This window comes from Stegastes partitus, unplaced genomic scaffold, assembly GCF_000690725.1.
Source record: "Stegastes partitus isolate 25-593 unplaced genomic scaffold, Stegastes_partitus-1.0.2 Scaffold1316, whole genome shotgun sequence".
Classification (NCBI taxonomy): Eukaryota; Metazoa; Chordata; class Actinopteri; family Pomacentridae; genus Stegastes; species Stegastes partitus.
This window is the reverse complement of record NW_007579047.1, coordinates 107,917-116,442: the sequence shown is the minus strand read 5'-3', so window position 1 is coordinate 116,442 and position 8,526 is coordinate 107,917.

The window sequence follows — 8,526 nt, the reverse complement described above, 5'->3', positions numbered from 1 at the left end:
TCTGAATTTCTCAGCTCCTCCCTTCAGTGTTCCTCCTCTTACCAGTTGTCTCTCTCAAATCTGCGTCACTACTTCACAGTTCAGCGTCTCACCTCATTTAGATGTGTGGCTATTTGCATCTGGATGTGCTTCAGGCTGGCGAGTTTGCGTACAGAAGAGGCTGCAGAGGTATCAGATGGGAAAAAAGAGGAGGGAAGGGAAATGGAGAGCAATATGCCTGCTTAGTTAATTCTAAATGCTTGCCATCACACTCTCATCCAATCATATTGCCACACACTCACACTGTTACAGGCTCTTAACCGTTCCGTCTGGTCCAACTTACTCTCAGTGTGCTTAATGTCCACCAATTAGGCTCAGGCTCATTTTGGACTTGGCATGTCTGATTATTTGTCATTTGTCCCATCAGAGCTGTGTTGCTGGACTCATAACCGCTACTTAATTGGCTGGGAGACAGAACACTGGGTCTGTATGGGTGCTTAGGTTGGCTACTGACTGATGATGATGGCTAGTTTGGGACTGAGAAAGCCTATCTGTGGGGTAATGGAGACTGAATAGATGGTGCCCTGCAGATGTCTTATGTTTTCTATTTAGCCCACATAAGCCCGTGCGTCTAGACTGGAGGTGCCTATTAGAGATTTGCCAAGTACATGGTGGTGTCTCTGTTCCGTGATTAAACCTAAACATGGCAGATACAGTGATCTGTGTGAACCTGGAGCCGGTGTATTTCTGGACAGGATGGACAGAGAGCAGCTCTCCAGATGGTTATATCAACGTAAATCATATTTAAACAGGGCAGCGGAAGAGCAAAAGACTATAGTAGTGGGAATGTAGCCATTTGCATTCCTTGTAGACCAAACCAGGAGAACAAACATTGTTCTTGCGCAGGGAAAAACGCCACTAAGGTGCAAAGTAAGGCACTTAAAGGTACCCTGTGGAGTTTTCTAGTAAACAAATGTGATATCGATTCAGTGTTTCTCATCACAATTCATTACGTGTATCCTTGAAACCTAACAAATATACATTTCCTTTAGTTACAAAGGGCCTAAATTGTTTAAAATAATGTTTAAAAGATAAATCTGACTGCATCATGTATTCCATTTTTTCATATTGCCAACAAACACCAATAAAATCCGTATAAATAAATCAATAAATAAATAAGTAAATAAAGCCTACTAACACATTGTACAGAGCCTGATTTTTTCCTTTGTTGGAAATCTTTGTTGTTAGGGTTAGGGTTAGGTTTTTGAAATTTGGGTTAACAGCTGTTAGCAGCTACTAAGTGAAAACATCTTCCTTCAACACGATAATGTGCACTTTTTATTTTCAGTAAACTGCAGATTGTGTCGTACATATGTTTGGAAAATGAACAGTACAAGGTTATTTTATGAAATAATTTCGCCTTACATCTTATGTGAGTGAACTAGAAGCTTTTTTTGGAAGATGGTAGTTTTGAGAAACACCTGGAACCTCAAAATTAATTAATTTCATATATTCCATTTCCATCTGACAGACATGGTCAGTCTTACAGGTATTTCAGTTTCATTTACTCTACCTTCCTTTGTACACATGCATATGTGTTTCATTATGTGTATTATTAAATCATGAAATAAAAACTAAACCAGTTCTCATTCATCAAATCAATGCTCCATGACACCACTTGTGGTCAAATTTCCAACTCCTGGTGGACCTGCGTTTTGGCTCTCTGTGAGAATTTGCAGTATTCCGCTGCATGAATGTAATGTGCAATACCGGAAAAGGAGATAAGTGCTCAGCCAACTTTCCCTGGTTATAATGGTTCAAAATAGCCAGTGTCTTGTCAGTCGGGACAGAAGATGGACAACACCTCAGCAGATAAGACGGTGAAATGCAAGCTGATAAAGAGCCCGGCTGATAAGACCCATTGGATTGAGCTGTGGATAACTGGCTCAATGGACGAGTGGAAGGAGCAGACGAGGCAGAAGAAATGTGGAAACACATAAAAGACGACATAGGGGGTGTTGGCTGTCTCCAGAATTAGAAAACTAGCCAATATGTTCATGGCTGCATGTTGTAAGATGACAGGATGACAGTGTGAAAAAAGAGGAAAGGAATGGTTGAGAACAAGGGGTCATAACCACTACAGCTTGTATGAAGTCAGACTGATTCTGTTAATTTCACACTTCGCTTCCATGTCGACTCTCTCCTCTTTGGCTTCTTCATCTTACAAGTCTTATTTTATTAAGGAACATGAACATATTCCCCAGTCCACTTTTCCATGTACTGTAACCATAACAACCACGGGACCATTGTTCTGGTTTTTCACCCGACACATATGCACTATTTGTGCTCTATATAACAAGAGAATACCGTTTCGTCCCCCTTCCCTCTTTTTTTTTTTTTTCCCTGGTTTGGAGTAGCCAAGCTTCCCTGTACTGCAGTCCTTCACTGCTAAGGCTGGAGGATGTAGATAGCCTTATACATCCCATAATGTAAGTGGTGTTACTAGTTGCTTTTTTTGCTGTGAAGGAGCTACTTTAGGAAGATGTAACATGTTGAGAGATTTCCTCATTCCGAGCAAGCAGTAGGCATCAATAGTGCAGCAACAGGTACCACTGCTAGGAAATGAACCCAGGTATAAGCATGGACAAATGCTTTTCCCCTGTGTCAACCATGCACCCGCACCAAGGTCGTATTAAGGGAGCTGGATATGACTCTGCTTGTCAGCCCTGCTGCCAGTTTGTCCCAGTGCCCAAACCACATTACTTCAAAATGTCCTGCATTCCCAAAAAGCATTTTATTTCCAAACCACCATTATAGCGGAAGCTTCTCCTGAATCGACACCTCCGACTTTAAAATGTGATCAATCGATGCTCTTTGTATTACTTATTTTTACAGCATGCAGGGTTTATATTTGCAAATCATTCTGAGAGCCAATAAAATATGTCTTTATGTTTGTGATGTCATCCCATATAAACATATCTTGGTCCTGCTCCAAGCAGGTTTACGACCCAAGCAGGACCAGCAGGTGTTTCACTATACAGCAGGGCCATATAGTGAAACACTTATATAAATGTGCAGTGGGCCACACAAAGTGATATAATATCAGGACGTCCTAATAATACATCTGTCGGCCTCACCAGGCAAACCTGAAGGTATTGCAGAGCTGTGATACAGTATGTGATGCTGATTATGTGAGCTATATGAAAGTACACATTGGATAATTTCATTTATTTATAAAGCACTGAGATGCTGTTGAAAGCTCAGTTTTATTAGTAGATTTTTTGTGCTTGGATTTTCTCCTTTGTACCGAAAAAAAAAATCCTTGTTCCCTCTTGCTCTGCTGTAATGCAGAACAGACTCACTTTAACAGTTTACTCCTTGAACATCAGTTATGCATCAGTCGTTCATTCTCTTGTGGCATCACTAAATGTGAGATTGGTGTTTGAGCTGAATCGGATTATTAATTGGTGTCTGACACTTCCTTAGCGTTGGCCTTTAATCAGTTTGGCAGCAGCTCTTGACATCAGCATGTTATGTATGAAGCTTTTTTTTTTTTTTTAGTAAACCAGTTTTAAACTACAGACACAGCAAGAAGGGAAGCTGTTCATAGGGACAGTAATATGGTTGTCTGTCTGTGTATCAAGCCATAGCTTGTGACTTTATTAGTAATATTAGCTCTGTGGCTCTCACTGAGCCCACAGGAACCACTGGGACACTGTTAACCTTTGAATATGTGCACTTGTGTGCAGCTGCACATCTCCACATGCACACATCAGTACATCTGCCATCACTGGAGACTCTTGCTATGGTGGTATTCACTTTAGTAGCATGGGACCAAGAGAGGCACTGGATGGGGCAGGACTGTTGTTCAGAAAGAAGAAAAGAAAAATGGAAATATGTGACAGAGGAATAGGTGACAAAAGAAAAGATACAGAGAGAGAGAGAGTGAGAGATAGACTCTGTAAAACCAAGCTGTGTAAGTAATACGAAAGCCACTCTTTTGGAACTAAAAAGCAAAAAGGTCAGCTTGTCTGTTTGAGGGAAGCGTTCCTCTGGGCTCTGCAGTTTGATCTTCCATCCACCTGTTTTTTTGTTGTTTTTTTTTATCCACCTGCATTCTCCCAGGCTGCAAGAGGGCAGTTAGTTTACAATGGAGACACCTGAATTATCATCAGAAAAACTTTGAAATGGGGGCAATAAAGGAAAATCGAAAGAGGATTTCTCGGTAGACTTAGATAATGCAAGGGGATCAAACTGACAATTGTTTACAAAAACAACAGCATGCCTTTTTCCTCATCTGTCTTTAAACTACTCACCTCTCCCCTGGGAGAGTAACCCCTGCCAGACAGACAGCCGACTGGATACTACACATCTTTTTTTATTTCTTCTTCTGTTCCTTTCCCTCTTTCTCTCCGTTCCTCTCTGTTCACTGGTGATGTCATTGATGCAGAGATAAATATGTTGCTTTAAAGACCGGCTCACTGCTGAGGGACAGTCCGCAGTGCGGAGAGGAGGGAGACAGAGGGATGCTTAGCAGAATGAAACAGTGTGAAATAGACAGACGAACAGAGGAACTTAGTCTTAACCAAGCTCACTCTAATTGAGCATACTTGCTGTGCTGAGTGACAGACAAACAGAGTCTGTGAGCGGCACAAAGAGAGACGGACGGGCGGTTCATGTTTTAAATATGCCTCGCTGCTCAGTTACAAATCAATATGCTAAGCCATAATGGGTGTCACAGTAGGTATTCTGTGATAGAGATTTAAATAACGATCCACAGCATTTCCACACACATTGGAAAGCATGCACAACCACGCCCATCCTCACACACACACGGGCATTCGTAAACTTCTGCAAACAACCTGAGAAAGAAAAGGTTGGGTTTGGTGCGTGCAGAAGTCTTGCAGTAGAGGTGATTTATAGCCCGCCAGCTCATCCCTAGATGAATTCTCCCATGAATCATTGCACCTGCAGTGGTGATGGAAGACAAGGCTGTGTCACTAGCTGCTCCTTTTGTTTGGCCCCATGTGACTTTGTTTATAGGATTTGTTTTTTTTGTTTTTCTGCTGTCTTCATGTCATTTTCTCCTAACTAAACTCTATATATACAACTCGTCTTTGTTTTTCTTCCTTGCGTGTACAAGTCATGACTACCTGACCTGTGGCAGGCTGGAGGAGGATAAAGATACAGGATGGAGTGGATGAGAACCAGAGACAGCTGGCAGGCTCTGTAGATGTTACGTTGCTGAAATGCCAGTCATTGATGTCCAGCGCTGACAGCTCAGGTCCTCTACATCTTCCATTTCACTTCTGTCAATGGTGCTTAGAAAAACATGTTATTTGCTGCTCAACCCATCCTCGCCCTAAATTATAGATCGCTTCCAACCACAGGGACATGTGTGTTAGCAAGCTTCCTGGATGTAATATCAAGAGGGACCTTTCAATGCGATGGCCGCTGTTTTTCACGGCCTGTATGCAGTGGTGCCTTTTTATTTTTTTCCAAACACTGTATTTAAGTTTAGAGGTGTGTGTGTGTGGCCACCGAGCTCAGTGCTGGCATCAGTTCATTTAGGTTGACAAAGAGAAGACGACAGCAACTAAGCCAAAATACTGCAGGGATAATGGCTATCATTCAGGGTAGCACAGTCTCAACAAAAAAAAAAAAACATTCTTCCTCCCTTGCTTTTTTTTTCCACTTTCCTCTCTGTCTGCCCGGCCTCTGCACTCTGACAGCCTCATATTAGATGAGACCTACCTTTTTGACAATTGGCAACCATTAGAAATAATAGGTCAAATGACAACATGTGAATACAGTCAAAACGAGCTTCACCCTGACGAGCTGCACTCTTACATGTTGACCCCAATTTGATTTGGTCGCAAGGTTCCATGAGCATAAATTGTATGACTGTGTGGACTTTAAGCGCTGACAAACACCTGTAAACACATATAGTATGTAGATCCGGACACCCAATGCCACATAAACACAGCCATTTAATATATATATATCAGTGCTCACTTATTGCTCTTGCATTTTATTTAGTAAACTTTGATTTATTCTTTTTTTTCTTTTTTATAGCTGTATTGGTTCCTTTACCCAAAGTAAAAGATCTGAATGGTTTCATCACTATTTACATGTGCATGGATACAAGTGCACATTTGTGTTTCTGTCTGTTCACAGTTCATACAACCAACTGTGTTTAAACATACCAAATCTTACAGTCTGCACAATATTCATGCTCTTGTTTTGCAGCACAGCCCTCTCTGCACCTTATTTGCTGTGTCGTCAACTGCTGTGTCCTCATCCTCCGTGTAAGTGCTGAGTTGCGTTAGTTTAAGCCCAGATAGACCACAGGCCTGCACACATATTTGTTTAGAAAAACGCAAACGCAGCTCAACTTGGACACTCTTGTCAGAGTTTGTAGGGAGTGGGAGGCTGAGGAATTTGCTGAAGGATTTTCTGCCTCTCTGTCTTTAATCACAATACTAATTAAAGTTTACTGGCTAATTGTGGCTGAGATAGTGTTTCTGTATGCTGCCGACTTCTCTGTGCTAGTGCCTGGCTAATTACAGAGCTAATGGTCTATTGGTCTGCTCTGCTTTGGACACAATTCTAATGCATGAACAGTAAAGTGATGGATTACAGTCCGTGTTCATCAGTCCCGGTCCCGCTGGAGCCTCCCAGGAGGTTCTGGCTCTTGCTCCTGCCCTCCGATGAAACTGGAACACTGAAATCCATCTTGTCACTCACCACTTGCCACGGAGGTCAATAGTTGTCATTTCATGCTAGCTCATAGGACTTCTTATCAACCTGTGGTGTTATAATCCACAGACACACATGTGCTCGCATGTGACACATAGCTTCCGTTCATGCATGGTCACTTCTCTCCAGTCACGTTGGAACACTGACAGCTGCTACTGACAGACTCGTATCCTGAGGCCGGTGCTAGGTGTGTGTAATGTTTGTGCATTCGTCAGCCATAACAATGATTAGCAGGGTTAATTGGGCACAGTGAGGCTCTGATTATGCTGCGGGATGACAAGGTGCTTCTGGAAAGCTGTCAGAGTACTGTCGGAGCGTTGCGCTGTACCGAGACATAATGCCTGAGTTCTGTCCTTGCAAATCCCGGCAGATCAAGTCAGGGCGACACGCAGATCTTCAAACGAAGATTGTTTCTAAGTGTCTTTGCTGCATGCTGTAACTTGGTTCAACTATTGTCAGTATCACCTTGCCTGTGGACTGTAAGTTCTGCACGGGTGGAGCTCTTTGTGTGCGGTACCTTGCAGCAAGCTTCTAAGGACACATGACCAGTTGTTGTTAAAATGCTGGCGGTCTTGCACGAAGTACAAATTGCACACCAGTGTCATGTTATATCCCGATTCCACACACCAGAATTCCTTTTCCATCTTCCTCCTCCCCATGCATGCTCGGGCTCGGCTAGATAATAAGGTTTTTCAAGCAGCATTCCTGAGAAACGAAAGCACAAAACTTCCTTTGAAATCCTTTTATTCTTTACATGCAGGCTCTCACACTTGAAAGAAATGATCCAGTGTGTGTCTTGGATGTTGAATTCATGCAAAAGTCTGAGGTTATTCAGTTTGTTCCACACAAAAGCACAGGGACAGCTCTCTCAGAAGGCGAGCCTATTATAAACATGGCGTCTTTTGAATGTTCCTCTGCGTATGCATGTGTCTTCTCGCGTGTGTCAGTGTGCTCGTGTCCTTTGCCTTTGTAATCGGATCTCTGTGATGTCTTGACTGTTTGTCAGACTAACCAAAGCCCTCTGCAAGCAACAAATGATAAACACAAGGGTAAAGAGAAAGAAAGAGAGAGACCTATTTGAATTGGGGATTCATCTTTCTTCGCTGCATACTTTGAAGCTCGGGAGAAGCCTGGTGATCGGATCAAGGATGCTGTATGAAATGGGATAAAGGAGGGGAGGGGAGTGGTGGGAATGAGATTTTCCTCTCTCTCTGGGAATATGGGGATGTTCTAAGATTCCTTCACTTCTGCACACTGAAACCGACACTAAGCTTGTCATCATGATTGTGCTACATGCGTGTGTATGTATTCAGAGCTCTCCTGATGTCAGTTAACATTGGACAGACACACACACACACACACACACACACGCGCGCACACTCACAGGCGCACGTTTCTAATGGCAAATCATGTCTGAGTCCTCAGCCACCATATCAGATCCTTGATTGAATTAGATCAGCATGTTTTGGCCTTAAGAGGATTTTTCCACATGCATTTTGTATGAGACTGTAATCGGCACTGTTACTATCACTGCTGCTATTCAGGGAAGAGGATTACTAGTGTGGATTACAGGCAACTATTTAAGATATTTTTCAGGAAAAAAAAAAAAAAAAATCATATGCCAACCACAGTGTGAGCATACATTGATGCCAGAGGGGAAGAAATGATAAAACAGCAACAAACAGCACAGAAGAAAGTATTAAGCTTAGTCTTCTGGCATCTTTTCCTCTCTCTGATATATAATAGCTTTGACAGAAGCTGTGAGATTTGTCTTGCAGTTTTAGCACA